The sequence below is a fragment of the Coenobita brevimanus genome, chromosome 1 (assembly GCF_032717465.1).
Source record: "Coenobita brevimanus isolate Jiangsu-jjx chromosome 1, ASM3271746v2, whole genome shotgun sequence".
Taxonomy (NCBI): Eukaryota; Metazoa; Arthropoda; class Malacostraca; order Decapoda; family Coenobitidae; genus Coenobita; species Coenobita brevimanus.
In genome coordinates, this window is record NC_136954.1 from 37,918,138 (window position 1) to 37,939,397 (window position 21,260).

A 21,260-nucleotide genomic window follows, 5' to 3' on the forward strand; every position below is an offset into this window, starting at 1 on the left:
GAGACTTACATAAATACTCTTGCTCCTCTTTAAGAACTCCGGTTCACATGAGAAGAGAAGAGAAAATAATTTAATTTTAAAATTTCTTTTCACCCTTCAAAGATCTCCATCTCCTTCTGTGGCCATATCGTTTTCCTGCCTCTGTAATGACACTTGTCTAGCCTTGTCTTATTACCGTTCTTGTCAAGCTCTTCAGATCCTAATTAAGGTGTTTTAGTACTTGTTCACCACGCCCCTTCCTCATCTTCACCTCTCCCCTCCTCCATTCCCTTTATGGGCTCCTTCCGTATTTCCCTTCACCACTCGTTTTATGTGGACACACACACACACACACACACACACACACACACACACACACACACACACACACACACACACACACACACACACACACACACACACACACACACACACACACACACACACACACACACACACACACACACACACACACACACACACACACACACACACACACACACACACACACACACACACACACACACACACACACACACACACACACACACACACACACACACACACACACACACACACACACACACACACACACACACACACACACACACACACACACACACACACACACACACACACACACACACACACACACACACACACACACACACACACACACACACACACACACACACACACACACACACACACACACACACACACACACACACACACACACACACACACACACACACACACACACACACACACACACACACACACACACACACACACACACACACACACACACACACACACACACACACACACACACACACACACACACACACACACACACACACACACACACACACACACACACACACACACACACACACACACACACACACACACACACACACACACACACACACACACACACACACACACACACACACACACACACACACACACACACACACACACACACACACACACACACCCCGTTCCTGGTGGCTTGCTTTGGTGAACCATTCAAATTCCTTTGCAGCAAACCATGAGTGCCGTCTCGCCCAGACCTCCTCTCTGCCCCACCGTAACGAAACTCATGACAAGTTTGGCCAGCTTGTAGAGTGACCCTCTGGTGGTGTCAAGTGTTGGAAATTTGTTGAGGAAAAGCTGGTGGCACGGTGGAAATGGTGGCAGTTTTACTGAGTTAACCAGTTCAGTGCGAGGATTTTTTTTTTATTAATATTCCTTTCGGATTGTTTTGTTGTTGGTACCTATGGATGATTTAATTTATTTCATGGAATAATAGAGAGCGATTGAGCGAGAGAGAGAGAGAGAGAGTTTTCGAATTGGAGGGGTTGGATATAACCCTCCTTAGTGCTATGGGATGGCACCTAAAGTCGAATCACACTACTTCCCATCCTCTCCATTCCACACACACACACACATGTTTCCTAAGACTCCCATCTCCACTGCTGTAACTCTTGACTTTTCATTTTCCTGTCACCAGCCTCGCGCCCATAGGTTATTGTGGGTACTAATACTCCTTCATGCAGTTCTAATACAGTTGCCACGTTCAATAGGTGAAGAAAAAAAATATAGCCTGTCATACTGCCAAAAAATATAAATGTCTGTCTGATTAAATGTATTAAGGCATTTTCACTTGGTCATTGTTATAATTTCACTTTTTAGCATTTAGACTGTTCATAAAAGTCAGAAATATGCTAATTCCGTGTCAGTTTGTCAGGCTTCATGTTTATTAAATTCCAGGAGGTGTAGAAAAATATTTATGTCCAATGTCATGCAAAAGTGTGTGTGTGTGTGTGTGTGTGTGTGTGTGTGTGTGTGTGTGTGTGTGTGTGGTAGTATAGTTTAGTGAGCATTGTGTAGTGTAGCATACCGTAGTGTAGTGTTGCTTAATGTAGTGTAGTGTAATGAAGTGTAGCATTGTGTAGTGCAGTGTAGTGTTCTGTGGTGTTGTGTGGTGAAGTGTAGCATTGTTTAGTGCAGTGTAGTTTAGTGTAGTGCAATGCAGTGTAGTGTAACGTGGTGTAGTTTGCTGAAGTGTAGCATAGTGTAGTGATGTGTCATGTTGTGTATCGTAGTTCAGTGTACCGATGTGTTGTGATGGCATCGTAGTGAAAGGCAGTCTCCCATATTCCGCTAGTAAAAATAACCATGTGTAAATACCTACTAATAATCCACTCTGTATATTATTTTCAGTTCCTGCGTACAGTACATTGCGTTTGGCTCCTTTGTATATTTTCAGCGCCATCAGTGCTATTTTCAGAGCCCTCTGTGTTTTCAACACCTGTGTTATTTTCAGCGCCATCTGTGTTACTTAGAACGCTTCTGCATAGTATATTCAGCGCCATCATTCATTACTTCCAACAATTCATTTATATACTATTTTCAACGCCCTGGTATAATATTTTCAATGTCTCCCTGTATCTTCAACGCCTTAGTATATTATTTTAGGCTCCTTCTTATATTACTTTCAGAAATTCGCCATCCTCTTTCCAATGCCTGCGTATATCTTCAAACGAGATTAGATTGCAGCTCAAAATCGACAGTGCATTAATTTCCCTCCTTATATCCTGCAGTTAGGGACCTCGATTTTCATTAAGACTCCTGAGAGTCGTCTTCCAGGGTACGGTATGGTTTTAGCAGCTAAGGAAAAGATGATCGTCTCTATATTTTCCTTTTAGAATCTCTTTCGCCTCAACCACCCACCAACAGCACTGAACTTGTCTCCTGTTCCACATGCTTAGTCGACATTCATGTTTTGTGCTAAGAATTGTGTCCTCCTCCTCCTCCTCCTCCTCCTCCTCTCGTCTTACTATTTTTCTTCCTCAACAGCAGCACTAAAATCAGTCCATCCTCTCTTCCCCAGGCCCAGTCAGCACTGATCTACGACGCGGTGAGGGTGGTTGCCGAGGCGCTGACCAGACTAAAGCACAAGAAAGTGGACGTGTTCGGTGAGTCTCCTGGGCTGGGGGCGCCGCGGATCATCAGCTGCCACAGTAATGACGCTGATCAGAGCGTCTGGGAGCACGGCGAGAAGATCACCAGGCACTTGAGGAAGGTGGGTCCAGGAGTAGGTGTCAGGGTAGGGTATTAAGGTGCCAGGGTGGGGTATTAGAGTGTCAGGGTGAAGTATGAGGGTGTCAGGGTGGAGTATTATGGTGCCAGGGTGGGGTATTAGGGTGCCAGGGTGGGGTATTAGGGTGTCAGGGTGGGGTATTAAGGTGTCAGGGTGGAGTATTAGGGTGCCAGGGTGGAGTATTGGGGTGTGAGGGTAGAGTATTGGGGGTGTCAGGGTGGAGTATTAGGGTGTCAGGGTGGAGTATTATTGTGCCAGGGTGGAGTATTTGGGTGCTTGGGTGTGGTATTATTGAGCCAGGATGAAGTATTAGGTGCCAGGATTGGGTATTAGGTTGGAGTAATAAGGTGACAGGATGGGGTATTGGAGTGCCAGGGTGGAGTATTAAGGTGGCAGGATGGAGTGCGTGAAGTATTAGGGTGTCAGGGTGCAGTATTAGGGTGCCAGGGTGGAGTAATAGAGTGCCAGGGTAGAGTATTTGAGTGCCATTGTGGTGTATTGGGGTGCCAGGGTGGAGTACTATATTAGGATGCCAGAGAAGAGTATTAGGGTGCCAGGGTGGGTATCAGTGTCAAGAATGGTGATAATGGTGTCAGGATATAGAATTGGGTGTCAGTGTGGAATAATGTGGTGTTAGGTTGGACTTGGAGGCAGGATGTCAAGAATGAATATCAAAAGACCACCAGGGACTTGAGGAAGGTGGGTGAAGAGTTAGATATGCACTGTAGAGGTTAGGGTGCTGGAGAGGAAATATAACTCTCTGGGGTGGAGTATTGGAGTTGTTTTTGCTTATGTTAATGTTGTTGTTATTCATATTGCTTAACCCAAGACCGCCTGACCAAACGTAGTCGTCGACCGCAGGTAAACAACCGCCCCTATGAGGTTGTCCTATAGGTTCTATACACCGTTGACGTTGTGTCTGCATCCTAGTGTAGCGTGTGCTGTGCAGTGCTCCATTGTGTATGTTATGTTGTGTGGGCTTGTTCAACAAGCGGGGCAAATGTCATCTCTGATTCCATCCAACCCAAATCTAAACTAGCAATGACCAGGGCTGAGTGATGTCCTGATCTAACCCTAGCCAAGTGGACTCGACCAGCTCTGTTTAAGGATAATTTTGATGGGTGGATGACATTAGGGGTGGCATGTAGTAGTGTGTTCCGATCGGGATGTTGGTGTTTCTTCATTGATTATGTGGGAATGTCTGTCTTAGGTTGTAGCATTAATTGTCTGAGTAGCATATCAGAGTGTTATGAAAGATGGGTATGGTGTCAGGGTGTAAAAAATGTGTTGTGTGGAATTATAAGGTGTCAGGGTGTAAAATTAGGTTGGCAGTGTGGAACATTAGGGTGTCAGGATGGACCTAGGGTAATGCTGTCAAGAAAGAATAATGATGACGCCAGACACCTAAAGACGATGTGTAATATGTAATAGTGGCACTGTGAACATGTTATGGTGCTATAGAGGATAATTAAAGCACTGTAACCTTATTACCGTAACATGCCCAAATTTTCGTCCCAATGCCACTTATTTCGTGTAGGTGAATGGCAGAACAAGAGAGTGCATAATTTCTGCATCCTTTCCATAGCACTACTTCGTGACTAGCATCATATTCTAGTGTTAATCTATTGTTACAGTTCAGTGCTTAAATTCTGCATCCTCTCCACAGCACAACTTCATGACTAGCATCATATTCTAGTGTTAATCTGTTGTTACAGCTAAGCATTCAGATGGAGAGATGGCAGTTTTAGGTCGTCACAGTAAAATGATCATAGGTAGAATATTCGGGTGCAGAGAGTGCATAGCTACAGTTCATTTACCTTCACTTGGCTCAGATTTTCGTCCGTTTCCACCTTCTTTTACGTAGTACATTTGGCAGAAAAGTCGCGGCTTGACTTCCTTTACGTAACACTTTTCATGACTAGTATCCTATTTTCGAATTTCTAGTTTTAAATCTTGCAAACAACTTAACAATCAAGATGGAGAGAGGACAGTTGTAGGCCAAGCTAGAGTTTAAGAAAAAAAAAAAAAAGATACAGGATTATGATGTTTTCTTGCACGTTAAAGCCTGGGAGACACATCCGTAAAACATCGATATATACATACTGCTGAATTACTCGCTTTCAGGTTAAGATAGTTTAGAATATGATTTCCAGGCCTTTCCTATCAAATTTCTATGACAGTGTTTCCATTTTGCATTGTGGACCTTCTCACGATTTCCTGCAGGCTTCGTCTGGAGGGTTTGATGGGCGGAGGAAGGGGGGGATGGGGTTTCCTGCTATTCTCTCTTTGCCTTTTAACCCATAAAATAGTTTTGTTAGTTAAAAAACTTCTTAATAACAAGTAGCTTCGAAATGACCAAGTGTGTTGCTGTGTGTTTTTCTTGGTAAGAGATTTAGGAGGTCAAGGTGGAAAATTAATCCTTCCAGTACGGGACTGTTTTGTGATACATTCTTGCTGTCACCACACTATTTCCTTCAATTTAGGTGGGCACCTCGGCAGTGATGAAGTTACTGAAGAATATATCTAACCCTTCCAGCACGGAAAGTATATCGTATGTCGAATAAAATCGTCTGGAAATACCAAGATAACACGTCATCAGATTTTGAAGGCTAATAAATATGATTAACCGCGTCTTTTTCATCTTTTCAACCTGAGGACGTCATGTAGCCTACAGTATGTATTGTATTCCTACCATTTCCTGTCGATTTGACTCAGCATAGAGGAAACATTTCGTAGTGAAGAGGTTTGAAGTGTCTTTATTATCACTTCTGCTAAAAGATGTCTCTCCTGAGTAAAATCGGCCAGAGGTAGCTAAAATAAATTGCAAAAGACGTCCTCGGAGCGAACGGGTCAACCGTCAGTCCGATGATTTATTGTTTAATTGCATTGTTGATATAAAACCCCAGTGGCCCAGTGGTCAACATTGCCAGCTGCAGTTGCCAACACGATAACACCAGTTATGAATTTTGCTGTGACAGGTCGCACCACTCATTTCAGGTGCAAGTTTACCCCTTTGGAGTTGGTAAGCGAAATAAATACCCCCGATAACACCTAAGGTAGGTAACTGTGTACTGTATTCTGAATGATGGAATCGCCCTGTATGCCAGAACTGTGGGCTAATAACCTGTCACAGAGTTAAAGGCATACTGCCCTCACCTGTACACAGGCGGTCAAATGCTGTGTCCCGCTCCTAGTCACAGTAAGAATATCTACCGAATGATTCGGGAGGTGGGGGATGGTTTTTTTTTGGGGTGGTAGGAAAGTTAGGGCAGGGGAGGTTTGGGAGGTTGGGGATGCGAGGTGTTGGGGTTGCAAGAAGAGTGTTAAAAGCGAGGGAGTCAACTTCCTGGTCGTTATCTGGTACATATTCTTGTTGTGGCTGGGGCAGGACACAACATTTGACCCCCAGTGGACGGTCGACATCATAAGTTCTATCGTCTCTTGGTGTTCTTTCCACCGGCTTTAAAAACAAGTAAGATGAATCCACAGTAACCTACACTGATCATTTTACTTGGCCACAGATCAGTGTCATCTGTGTCGGTTGCTACAGATTCACCACTCAGATTCTCATAGACAATGGAAAAAGCAGGAGAAGCGACAGGACTTTTGATGCTGACCGTACCTCTACCTCCAGACGTCATTATTCAAGTCAAGAAAGGTTTCTCGCACCGAAGGAGTTGCACTGCATCCTGGACAGAAGTGTTATGAGTCCATGGGGAGACTGTGCAGACAATAATATCCTTGTGTAAACGAGGGAAGGCATTGGTATGGCAGCGGTGGTAGGGTGCTTAGCGGATGAGGTGTGCAGCAGGTTTATGGGAATATGACACAGACAGCAGCAGGGTGAGCTGAGGCATGGGGCTGGTGGTGCACTGTTAAACGCACATTACTATGTTAACGAGAGAGAGAGAGAGAGAGAGAGGTGGTCTCGCTTTGACACTGATACTGTACCTCTCAAGGATCTAAATTCTCTCTCTCTCTCTCTTGGAAATTGAAAATAAAAAACAATAGCAAGATCAGTAATATTAATAATATAATGACAAGCAGCAGCACTGGGATTGCAACACCCACGCTCTCCAGCTGTTTCAAGTGTCGAATATTTTACCTTGCTCTGTGACCTTGACCTTCGACAGATTACTCTAGAAATCTACTTGCTTCATCCTTGCCTAGCTCTTATCCTTTCTTCCAACTTTGACTCAGATTTGGTCAGATCTGTCTGAGTTGACTCTGTCCTGTGAAGCAAACAGACTGTCAAACGGAAAATTTGTATTTTATGTTATAGCACTCTTTTAAAATTTAACATGACAGATATTCATGACCGTTTTCAGCTCATTTAATGGCCATGTGTATTCAGACTGGATGGTTTATTTGGCTAGAAACTAAGGAGACTCATTGGTACCCCATAGCTAAAATTCATCGAACTTACACGCAGCCACGACTTAGTATTTGATTTGGCAGAGGAGACCAGTACCATCACGTGAAAGCAAACCAGCAAATAATTTCGTTACCCATAATGAGTGTTGTTGTTGATGTGTTTTTCATGCAATATCATGGTATTATTGGTGTGTGTTTCTTGCATTATCTTGGTATTGTTGGTGTGTTTTTCTTGCATTATCTTGGTATTGTTGGTGTGTTTCTTGCATTATCTTGGTATTGTTGGTGTGCTTTTCTTGCATTATCTTGGTATTGTTGGTGTGTTTCTTGCATTATCTTGGTATTGTTGGTGTGTTTCTTGCATTATCTTGGTATTGTTGGTGTGTTTCTTGCATTATCTTGGTATTGTTGGTGTGTTTCTTGCATTATCTTGGTATTGTTGGTGTGTTTCTTGCATTATCTTGGTATTGTTGGTGTGTTTCTTGCATTATCTTGGTATTGTTGGTGTGTTTCTTGCATTATCTTGGTATTGTTGGTGTGTTTCTTGCATTATCTTGGTATTGTTGGTGTGTTTCTTGCATTATCTTGGTATTGTTGTTGTGTTTCTTGCATTATCTTGGTATTGTTGGTGTGTTTCTTGCATTATCTTGGTATTGTTGGTGTGTTTCTTGCATTATCTTGGTATTGTTGTTGTGTTTCTTGCATTATCTTGGTATTGTTGTGTTGTTGTGTTTCTTGCATTATCTTGGTATTGTTGTTGTGTTTCTTGCATTATCTTGGTATTGTTGTTGTGTTTCTTGCATTATCTTGGTATTGTTGTTGTGTTTCTTGCATTATCTTGGTATTGTTGTTGTGTTTCTTGCATTATCTTTGTATTGTTGTGTTTCTTGCATTATCTTGGTATTGTTGTGTTGTTGTGTTTCTTGCATTATCTTGGTATTGTTGTTGTGTTTCTTGCATTATCTTGGTATTGTTGTTGTGTTTCTTGCATTATCTTGGTATTGTTGTGTTGTTGTGTTTCTTGCATTATCTTGGTATTGTTGTTGTGTTTCTTGCATTATCTTGGTATTGTTGTGTTGGTGTGTTTCTTGCATTATCTTGGTATTGTTGGTGTGTTTCTTGCATTATCTTGGTGTTGTTGGTGTGTTTCTTGCATTATCTTAGTATTGTTGGTGTGTTTCTTACATTATCTTAGTATTGTTGGTGTGTTTCTTGCATTATCTTGATATTGTTGTTGTGTTTCTTGCATTATCTTGGTATTGTTGGTGTGTTTCTTGCATTATCTTGGTATTGTTGGTGTGTTTCTTGCATTATCTTGGTATTGTTGTTGTGTTTCTTGCATTATCTTGGTATTGTTGGTGTGTTTCTTGCATTATCTTGGTATTGTTGGTGTGTTTCTTGCATTATCTTGGTATTGTTGTTGCAGGTTGAGATGGAGGGACTGACAGGCAACATCAGCTTCACGGACGAGGGTAAGAGGAAGCTGTACTCACTGGACGTGGTGGAAATGACACTCAACAGCGAGACGGTCAAAGTGAGTGTCGAATTTATCTAATATAGTGCGTTATCATTAGCTTTTATCTCTCGTAGTTCATTTCTTAATTTTTGCTGTCTTTCGTCGGAGATGATCTTAAACACAGAGATCGTCAAAGGGGTGTAGTGTGTGTTGAGTTTCTCTCTCTTTCTCTCTCTCTCTCTCTCTCTCTCTCTCTCTCTCGACCTACAACACAGACAGTCAAAGTGAGTATTAGCATCTTCAGTCCAGTACCGTGCGTTTTTATTTTCTCTTCCCTACTCCAAACTGTTTTTATCAGCTAGGAGTGAGAGAGATAATGGGAACCATTAAGCAGCATCTACGGTTCCCAGATTTCCGTTATGTATACCGTTGTTGCATTCTGTGCTGAGTTTCATTTTATAAGCAAGGGCATTCTTCCAGTTTTTCTTATTTTTTTCTCTACCTTAACTTATCCCAACCTAACCCAGCCTGACAGATTACCTAACTGACTAACAAACCTACCTGATACTAAGAAAACAAACCTAACCTAACCGGCTGACAAACTAACCTAACCTGATACTAAGAAAACAAACCCAACCTAATCTTGAACTTTCTAGGTAAGGGAACGTGTAAAAATAGTACACAGAATGGAAATCACCGTTCAAAAAGTCGCTAAGTTAAATAAAATGGCCTAGACATATCAGGTATAAAAAATACATCATCATAGTGAAGGGTTGGTGTTGGAGAGGGATGCCTTCATGTGGTGGCACCGATATAACTGGTCGGGTAAGCTGCCTGGTTGTACAAACGTCCCTCAACTACTTCCCCCGAAAGGAGGAGGATGGACGGTCGGAGAAGGCCGACTCCAGCCTGCAGTCGACCAGATTCACGATACAGAAGAACCTGGGTCTGTAACTACTGCTGGCTAAGAAGTTCAGCAATATAATGTTAACATTATCTTTTTCTTTTCTCTCACCTCACCACTGCTCTTGTGTCTCGTTATCTTTCATGTATCCATTTTAACCCTTTGAGTATGTAAATGACAGACGACCCTGCACTCTCTCTCTCTCTCTCTCTCTCTCTCTCTCTCTCTCTTTCTCTCTCTCTCACACACACACACACACACACAGCTGTTAAGTAGCGCAAAAAATTACATGAGGGACTTATCTTCTTCTTTTTTTTTTTTTTTTTTTTTTTTTTTTTTTTTTTTTTTTTAAGGGAAGTATAGTGTTAACTTGTCTGGTAACAAGTGCAGGCATAGTCAGTGGTCCTTGTACATATCTGGAATGCCAAACTGACGAATAAATAATAACAAATGGCCGTTAGAAAACAGAGGAATGTCCACACCCTCATGCTGTCAGGCCTAAGAATTCGACTGTGAGCCATTTAATATTTTGTCTGCGAGTTGCCAACATTGGTGTGTGTGTGTGTGTGTGTGTGTGTGTGTGTGTGTGTGTGTGTGTGTGTGTGTGTGTGAGAGAGAGAGAGAGAGAGAGAGACTGTAAAGTGGCCATGGGGGAGAACATAAAGGCAATATCATGAGGAGCGGGGGGGAGGAGAGGATCAGGTGAGACATATATATAGGAACACATGAGGTGGGGGGGATTGTTGGTGAGAGGAAGAGAGGAGAGGAGGAGGAAAACGAGGAACAGGGGAGAACAGAAGAGAGGAAAAGGAGGAATGGAAAGGGGAGAGAAAGGAAGGGTAAAGGAGATGGAAAACAGAAAGAGAGAGAGAGAGAGAGGGAGTAATGGAGAGAGAGAGAGAGGGAGTAATGGGGAGAGAGAGGGAGTGATGGGGAGAGAGAGAGAGAGAGAGATAAGGGGGGAGTAATGGGGGGAGAGAGAGAGAGAAAGGGAGGGGGAGGATAATGGGGATATGTGAATTTAAAAAGGTGGTAAAGAGGAAAAGGAAGGAAGAGTGGATCTGAGATGACCGTGATATTGGCACATGAGGTGGGGAGATTGCTGGCAGGAGAGAGAGAGAGAGGAGGAGGAGGAGGAGGAGGAAAAACGAGTTGTAAGGAGAGTAGAATATGACAATGGACACATCTAGTAGCCGCACACACCCTAACCGTATCCACCACCCCAGCGTATAACAGAAGGTGTCGTTTGTTCTTAGACACCTCTTAGACATAACCCAAATGAACTCAACACGCATCTCAATACACACGACTCGCCTCCAACACTCCCCGCCAGTGACATTCATAAAACTCTGCGGTTCTGTCTTGCCAGATTTCATCATTCAAAATGTATGGTGACAGAGAGTAACAGTTTGGGACACGCACTGAATTTGGCCGCCCCTGTGGGTTCGGCAAACGATGGGGAATAGGAGGAGGAGGAGGAAAGGGAAAGAAAAGACACAAGAATGAAACTGAACGATCAGGAGGAGGAGGAGGAGGAGGAGGAGGAGGAGATGGTCGGTAAAGGGGAGAAAAGAAAGATGAGAAATATTAGCAGTATTGTGGAGGAGCAAGAAGACGAAAACAAAAGGAGAAGAGGAAGAACTATATAGGATAAAAGAAGGTGAAAGGAGGGATAAGAAAGGAAGGAAAGCGAAGGAGGAAAGGAGAGGAGGAGGGAGGTTGAGAAAGGATATGAGAGAGATAACCCGAGGCTATGGTGTACGTACAGGGGGAACCAAGAGTAGGAGAAGAAAGGGGTCACAAGAAAGAAGAATAAAGAGGAGAAACGTGAAGGAAGGGATCACAAGAAGGAAGAATAAAAGGAGGAATAAAGACTGACAAGAAGAAAGGAAAAACAAGAAGAAAGGAGAAGCCATGGGAAGTGAAAGAGGAAAAGGAAGAGGAGAAAAAAGAAGAGAAATTAGAATAAAAGGAAGAGGAACAAAACAAAGAGGAAGAAGAACAGAAACAAACACAGAAGACTGAAGTGGTTCCAGGCTGTGGTGTTTATTCGGAACAAGAGGGAACAAGACGAGGTGAAGATGGAAGGCAAAACGAAGAGAAACAAGAGGGAAAAGGAATGAAAAGAAATAAATGATAAACGTAGAGATCAAAGAAAGCGAAAGAATGAACGGGGAGGAGAGTCGAAAGTAAGAGTTATGAAAGAGGACTGAAACGAGGAGCAGGAGAAGACGGGAGACAGACAAAGGGAGAGAGAGGAGACACGCGAGACTGAGGAATAAGTAGGGTAAATAAGAAGCAAAGCAAGAAAAAAAAATACAATGAGAAGAGGGCAAAAGGAGGACTAGGGTTCAGATGAAGACAAAAAGTGTGTTGGTTTCCAGCTATGGTGAGTGCACAGAGGGAAGGGGGACAGGAGAGAGAGACGGAAGAGGAGGAGAGAGAAGAATGAAATAAAAAAGAGAGGAGGGTCAAATGGAGGACAAGAGAAGAAAGAATAACGACAGTCAAGGTGGAGATAAAGAAAAAGGAGACACGAGAAGATAAGGAAAACGAAAGGATAAGATGGCTCCTAGAAGGGAAGAGGGAGAGAAGGATTTAGTAGAGAAGAGAGGAGAGAGGAAAGAAGAGAGAAGATGGGAAATGCTAGAGAAAAAAGAAGGGAGGCAGGCGAAATAATAATACTGGGAATAAGAGAAGGTGAGATAGTTCCAGACTGGTGTGTGTGCATGACGGGTCAAGTGCAGAAGAAAACAAGATGGGGAAAAACAAGATAAGGGAAGAAAGAACTGAAGAGAAGCAAGGAAGATCTGTGGAAAAGAAGGGCATAGGAAAAAAGAAAGGAAAAACGAAAAGGATGAGTAAACGAAGAAAAAGATTGATAAGAAAGAAAAGGCAGATAAGGGAGGAGGAAATCATTGGGTCCAGTGAAACTGCAAATATTTACTCGTAATTTGCATATGTTTTTAAGAAAGAAGAATCATTAGAAGATGATATGTGAAGGTTCATGATATACACACTGTCGGGTAGAATTACACAAACATCTTCAAACTTTGCACTCTAGAAAATGCTTGCCCTGCTAGGGGCGTGGTGATGCCGTCGCAGAGTACATACATAAGTGGCCAAAGCACACATCACTGGACGTAAGTATCCCCATTCTCTCTCTCTCTCTCTCTCTCTCTCTCTCTCTCTCTCTCTCTCTCTCTCATACAAACGTACCCTGACTACTAAATCTAAATCCAGGCCATAACACGGTACACTTTGCCACCCACATTTCACCAAACCACACCGTTGCAGGAGCACAAAAATGGCCAAGGCATCCCCACAGAGGGTATCAGTCAGGACCAAGATCGGAATGGCAGCTACTGGACTCCCTAGTGGGTGCGTGTGTACAGGTGCCTTTAGAAGTGTTTACCGGGGAAGGGGATTTTTTTTTTTTTTTACATATATATATACTTACGTGCATACATACTTATACATACATACATCGTGACCGGCAGTGGTATGGGTAACGCGAAATATTATAATTATGGCCAGAATGCCTGACACATTGGTTCATTAAAGCATCATTTAGAGGTGAGGGCCTATATTTTCTCAGACCATGAAGTGGGCGAAACATTAATGCCTAAGATAATCAAGGATCTTATCTTTTAATGGGTCTTTGAGTAACCCATGGTAACTGTTGATGCGATGGATGCGGATATCCTGAGATTTCGGGGAAGGAAAAAGCGTATTATGAAAGTTTATGAAGGAAAAAAAAAGGAGAGGGAGGAAAGAATTGCCAACGATTACTTGCAGGAGAAAAGGTGCAGTGTGAAAGAATTGGGAAGTAAAAGACCCAGAACGAAAAATAATGGAAGAAGAAAAAGTGCAGTACAAAGGATTAGTGAAGGGGAAAAAAATGTGTAATAAGGGAAAACGGCCGTAAGAAAAAAATATGCGCAATATAAAAGAAAAATGCATCCGGGACAAGGACGAATGACTGTTGGATAAGAAATGCATAAAATGAGAGATGAAAGAATGCGTTCGATGGTAGATTAAAAAAAAACACGTAAGGTGAAATATAAAGGAAACCACGGAGGAAAGCTGAAGAATTGCATAGGATACAAGTTGGAAAAAAAAATCCTAACATAAAGCTCTTGGTTGGGGGACAAGAGGAGTACAAAAGATCTTGGTGGAATATTCCTTGTACGGGTGACCATCGTAGGATAAAAATAGGAAGAGCAGACGAGGATAGTGGGGGAAAAATAGGAAAGACAAAAAATACGTGAAAGAGGAACATCTAATAGTGGGGGAGGGTAGAAAATCCATCATAAGACATCAGTAGCTAACATGAAAGGGATGTTGGGGAAAATTGCACACAGTGATATATGGAGCCTTGTGGCGCGGTTGGTTGCACGTAGGAGGACTGTTGGGACTTCGGGGACGAATTTTCAAGAGAGAGAGTGAGAGAGTTTTGGCATTATTTCTACTTAACCTGTAATTTTTTCCCTGACTAGATGGATGTCTTAACTAGAGTTTCACACCAGACGAAGACCTGATGTTGGTGGTTCGAAGCTGTATTTATTTTTATTTTATTTATTTATTTTGCTTATTTTTATGCACGAGTAACAATGTAATCAAAATTTTCCTTACGTGTACACACTGTCAAAAAACTATCTTTACAACCATCCGCGTACATTTGAAAACAGTGAACGAAACGTATGAAAATATTCTCCATTAATCACTCATAGTTGTACATAGCCAATAATTTAATCAATATGGCATGAAGGAAGAATATGTAACATGTGAAGTAAACAGTCCATTCAGAAAGAGTCCCTAAAGAAAAAACGCTATAGGCAACAGTGCTCAATGTCAAACAATCGGTCACCAGTGCAAAGATAGTTTTCGAAGCTCCGAACAACCTCCTTAACACTGAACGTTAGGGCTTGGTGGATGTGTAACTCAGCCAGTGGTAGAATCAGGGAGTCAACAGAATCTGTGGATTATTATGAGTGAAGCCGTGAGCTTCACAGCAATATCAAACACAAAACAAGAACATGAGAAACGAGAGCACCGTCTGTCATCTGGGGAGGAGGGAGAAATATCTGAGGCAGGACAAAAGGCTGGCAGAGGTTTGTCGTCGTACTCTTGCTGATGGCTGTACCTGCTGGGAAATATGACTCCACGAAGAACGCCAGTATGAAAATGTTACAGAGAATATGATTAGTATGGGAAGATTGAAAAAAAAAAAAAAAAGGGTGAAACTTGTAGTATGAAGAAATTATACTGAGATTATTATTAGTTTAGAAAGACTGAAAAATGGTAACGCCAGTTATGAATAAATTATACTGATAATGTGATTAATATGAAAAGATTTTAAAAAGTATAACGCCTAGTACAAATAAATTTGGATGATAATATGAACAGTGTGAAAAAATTGAGAAAACAAAAGCTAAAACTCCTAATATTAATAACTTACACAGAGAATTAGTAGTTTGAGAAGATTAAAAGAAAGCTAAAACTCCCAGTGTGAATAAATTACACTGAGTATGATATAAATTAGACAAGAAAAAAGCGAAGTATGAATTGTTTAAAGAAAATGGTAAGGTTGAAATTTATCCACGAAAAACGGTAAATGTGAGGAGAAAAAATGAAAATATGGCTGGAGACGGAGGGTGAAAAATCAGTAGCAGTTGTTTATGAAAAGTCTGTATAAAAATATCCATAACAATACCAGTAACGAAATTTACCTTTGTGAAAATTGTGGTAGATGTGGGGGCGCATCATCCGCTCGCTTAATGTAGCACTGCCTTCAGCTGACTGTACATTGGATGACAAGCTGCATTGTTTCGTGTACCCAAGGAAACCATTTACTACACTGGATGGCATTTATGTAAAGAAATACCTAGTGGTTGGCTAAGACTATCTAACCGGTTGTGGCCTATGAGGGCTTACATCCGAGGGCTGGTATGGTAAGTTAAAGGGGCAGACGGTGTGAGGCGCTTAGCAACGTTATTCATTTCTGTAGCCTTAACCTTTTAACCTGTGAAGGTATTATTGCTCACAGTGCCACTCAGAGGTTGACGGGTTACTCGCCTTTAATGTCCGACAAGTAGCCTATCCCCGGGCCCCTACACTCCTGATGTATCAGTAAAAGAGTGGATGTTGGAAGAATGGGTGGATGAAATGACTGCATCTAAAAACGTGGAAAACATTGCTCGTTAGATGAGAAGTTGGGTCAAGTAGAAATGGTGTGTACAAATAAGAAAACTACGTGTTACAGAGAGACATAAACACATTGGGTTCCAAATGTATTTAAAAAATGCATGATATATAAAAATTAACAATGGAAATTATTGGCTGTTGAAGGCGGTAGGGAGAGATCAGAAGCACAAGTTTGTGAAAGACGGTATAAACAGTACAGTATGTATAAAAATTTTGGGTACGAAAAAAAAAAAAATTATAGTGAAAGAATTACAGATAAAATATTGTTCGCTAGAGGCGAAGGTGTGAAAATAGGCAAACAAAAAATTTACAGACAAAACGACAGGGCGCGAAATATATCTACAAAAATGCCTGGTATGGGAAGATTACAGGGGAAAATACTGTGCGGTAATGAGGCTGAAGGGAAAGATCAGTAGCATAAGTGTGTGCAGTATAATAGTATAGATATACTTACCAGATGTGACTTACCGCTCAGCGAAAAACAAAAGGAATGAAAAGGTTAAAGCAAAAAAAAAATAAAAAAATCGTTGCATGAAGCGGATGGGAATGGATAATCAGATTAAGTATGAAAAGACTTTTCTTTCGTCACACACACACACACACACACACACACACACACACACACACACACACACACACACACACACACACACACACACACACACACACACACACACACACACACACACACACACACACACACACACACACACACACACACACACACACACACACACACACACACGAGTGGATATCCCTCTTTTCGATCTAATTAACCGATAAGATACCAAAGGAGAGTATTCATGTTTCTAATCATGGATGAGTAGTGATCTGGTTAATGTGACTGCTGCCATCATTCACCGCCCTTAATATCATCTTCAATTTCACCATCTTCATCTCTACTTTTCATCTCAGGTCGTTTTTATTTATATAATTTGGTGATGAACAAAACACTTATACGCCTCTCAAACAATTCGTGTCTTGACTAGGGAAGAATGCGTAACATGCATGAATAGGTGTCAGGTAGGGGACTTAACATAGGTGATAGAACTGAAGAAAGTAGAACACTTGGTCAGCTATTATAGAGGCAGCCAAGGGGTGAGACCTCACTCTCTGTACGCTTTCCACAATAAAATCACCCTTTACATCGTCCTTTTACATTGCCCTCTTTAACTTTGAGAGAGAGAGAGAGAGAGAGAGAGAGAGAGAGAGAGAGAGAGAGAGAGAGAGAGAGAATGTACAATACCAGTGGATGAGTGGGTGAAGGAATCGAGCCAAGTAATACTGTCATTATGTATCTCAATATAATATGCCTAATGTTCTCTATCACAGACACATATTTCTGCATTACAATGACAGGAGTAGACATATCACAATAAAATCACCATACTAATGTGGTATATTTTTTACATCACACCTTTCAGATCATCTTGCGTATCGTTATCGGACAGTGCATTCTCAAATGTAGGGGGTTTGTTAGGTTAGAAAAACCGATAACAAACTCCCTACCCTCTTTCAGCTCAACTGATAGCCATAGAGATTTACATATCCGGGTCTGTTTGACTATATTGTTTTTACACTAATTTGGCCTAAAATTGCGATCTCAACATCATGAATGCCTAGTTGTTAGAATACATGAGCATTAGAATGCAGTACTTGTCATGAAGAAGTGCTATGGAATGGAATGGATATGTAGTACTGTCCTCATCTGCTGTTTTGTTTGAGCTGTATGAATAAGCTGCTAAAGGACAAAAATCTGGGCCAAGTTAGAGTCAAAGGAGTATAGTAACTAAGACAACCCACATTTACCTCGTAACTAAGGGTCATTTAATTTCATGCTGCCACGTCTTAGTGTTCAGGTCTGGTCCACTTCCCTCAGGTGAAGACAAAACCAGTACTTAAATCCTTCACACCTCCAGCTGATGGCACCTCACACCTTGTCATGTCACGTCTTGAGTGCTAAAATCTTGTCGTCTAAACTGAAACATGGGTTGGCTATAAAATTCAGGAATTGTGTGATGTAAGTAGCCGAGCCGTCCGTACTGAAACACGCGATGGTTGTCTTATTCAGGATGCGTTATATGTTATCAGGGGAACCGTCAATATTGAAACCTGCGATGGCTATATTATTCAAGGTTAATGAGGTGGCATTAGCGGAGTTTTTTAGCGGATTTTGTGAAAGATCGGGTAAGACGCTGGATAATATAATCAGTAATATTGCCTTCTTTCCTTTACTGTCGTCTGAGTAGTAATTAGCATTAGCATTATCATTTCCTTCACTACCTGGACTGCTGATTACTTCGTCACAGAATGGCCAGTTTTCGAAATTTCCTTTTCAGCCTTCACAGTTCCGAAATGCTACTAGGATTCTCTCTCTCTCTCTCTCTCTCTCTCTCTCTCTCTAATACTTCCAAATTCGACAAGGTATATTCGAATTTCAAAGTTTTAAGGAGCTAATTTTCTTTGCTTTCTTGTGGTAATCATAGGGACATTTGTCTTCTTAGTGTAACAGGAAAAGTATACGGTAGGATACTTATTGACAGAATTAGGGAAATTACAGAGGAATTAGTTGGAGAAGAACAGGGAGGCTTTAAGAAGGGAAGAGGTTGTGTAGATCAGATATTAGTTCTTAGATCATATTTCTAGAGAAAGGAAAGAATTTGTATGGGGCCTTCATGGATTTTGAGAAAGCATGTGACAGGGTGGATAGACAAGGACTGTGGAAAGTATTAAGAATATATGGAGTAGATGGGAAGTTGTTGAATGCCGTGAAGAGTATGTATGAGGATGCTAAGGCATGCGTGTGGATAGTGAACTGAGTGAATTTTTCTCTTCGAAGATTGGATTGAAACAGATGTGCCATGTCTCCATGGTTGTTCAATCTGTATATGGATGGATTTATAAAAGAGATACAAGGTAGGACAGTGGATGTTGGAGCGGCCCTAATGAGAGAGGGCAGTGTTTGGAAACTCCCTGCACTGTTGTTTGCTGATGATCCTGTGTTGTTAAGTGAAGACGAAGGGGAGCTGGAAGGCTTGGTAGATGAGTCTGGGAGAGTATGTAAGAAACGGAATCTAAGGTGAATGTAGGGAGAAGTAAAGTTATTGTCTTCGAGAGAGGTGAAGTCAGTGTATGTACAGTGAGGTTGGATGAGGCGGAAATGGAAAATGTGTGTGCGTTTAAGTACTTGGGTAGTGTGATGAGTAAGGACGGAAGTTTAGAGGGTGAAGTGCTTGAAAGGGTACAACAGGGAAGAAAGTTGCTGGTTCCTTGAAAGCAGTGATAAGAAACAGGGAAGTGAGCATGGAAGTGAAAAAGTTACTACATGACAGTATTGTGATACCAACTCTAATGTATGGAAGTGAAGCTTGGGCCTTGTTGGAGGGACAGAAAGTCAAGAGTGAGAACTCTGGAAGTGAATTATTTGAGAGGAGCATGTGGAGTCACATGGAGAGACAGAGTGACAAATGAGGAAGTGAAGGATCGTTGTGGTGTGGATGTGTATGTGATACGAATCGTTAGGAGAAACACACTGAGGTGGTTTGGCCATGTGGAGAGGATGGAGAGTGAAAGACTAACGAGGAGAGTGTATGTGGGTGAGGTGGAGGTGGAGGACAAGGATGAGATGGAGGGATGGAGTGGAGAGGTATATGAGAGAGGGGTGTGTGTGCTGGGAGCAGGGCAGTGAAATGGCAGGGGACGAGGAGACATGGAGGTGATTTGTTTGTGCCCACCCATTACGGGATTAAGGCATCTGGCAATAGATAGATAGATAGTCATTCTCCATATTCTCCCGTCAATTTTGATCCAGAAATCGACAAGCTGCATTCAAAGTTAGTTTAAATGTATAATATTTTCGATGCTGGTTTTTCGTCTGCCTCAGTCTCTTCTTCAGTCAACTTCCAGTAATGATTCCCTTTCTTCTGTGGTGCTTGATGGAACGTTATGGAATAGCAATATGAAGCACACACCAACTTTTGTATGAGGATAACGAAATTACCAGTAGTGTTGGTTTATTTTCATCTGGAGGATCTGAGCCACTCCCATAACTTGAATACTAAGTTGTGGTTCCATAAACTGCAATGAGCAGTAGTTATGAGGCAGGCATGAATCTCCTTGGTCACAAGTTAAATTCACTATTACTTATAATGATTCTTTCTTCAATAAGTTAGTATCACGGTATAAAGTTCAACCCGTCTCTTATATACTGTACTCATTTCACATTAACTTGGCCTAGATTTTCGTCCCTTTGCTTCTTATTTCATGTACCGAAGAGGCAGAAAAAGACAATGCTACAGCTCTACATGCTTTCCACAGAACTACTTCGTGACTAGCATTATATAGTAGTGTTAATCTTTTGTTATACCTCAGCATTCAAGATAGGTAGCCTATATAGCAGTCTTATGGCAGGTTAGAGTAAAAAGAATATAGGTGTAACGTGATGTGATAGCAGCATGAAGCACACGGCTAATTATACTCGTAGTTCTGTTACACACTCTTGGCCCGGATATTGGTCCTTCTGCAACTTATTGCTCAGCGACGGAAAGAGCCAATATTGCTGCTTATCATCCTCTCCATTGCACTTCGTGACTGGCATCATATTCTAGTGCTAATCTCTTATTATATCTCAGCATTTAAGGAGATGGAAATTTTAGGCCAAGTTAAGAGTAAAAAGAGTATAAAAAGGATACTCTCTGATGTTTGGAGGAATGAGAAATAAGGAAAGCAGAACACAATGTTGGCAGAGGAGTGCTGGCGAAATTTTGCTCCTGACAGTATTTTTTTTTTTTTTTTTTTTTTTTGCGACGAGAGCCAAGGCCTGTATATTAATTCCCTTCTGTAAAATTGTTACTCGTATGTTTTGTGTTGGCTGCCACAGACTTTTTTTTTTTTTTTTTTTTTTTTTCAGCTTGAGCATATTATAGTTAGCTGGGTATTAGATGATTAATATTTAAGTGTGAATATCGGCTGTTTTTTTTTTTGTAGTTTTTGCTTTTGTCATTAGCTCCCTCGATGTGATGACCTATTTGTGTTCTTTCTTCCTTGCGTTATTTTTTTATTTCTCCTTTTGTTTGGCGATGTAATTCAAATGTGATTCAGATCAAACAAATCCTTTCATAGTCAAGGAACTGAAAATATTTTCCATTAGCCATGTCCATGACGCCTTTCTCATTAATTTTTGTATTCAAACAGAGACCTCTGAGAGGGAGAGAGAGAGAGAGAGAGAG

General features: G+C 41.5%; 1 pseudogene; it reads left to right on the top strand.

Moving 5' to 3' along the window:
- Positions 1-21,260, top strand: part of LOC145394715 (glutamate receptor 1-like) — a 289,049-nt pseudogene that overhangs the window by 200,793 nt on the left and 66,996 nt on the right.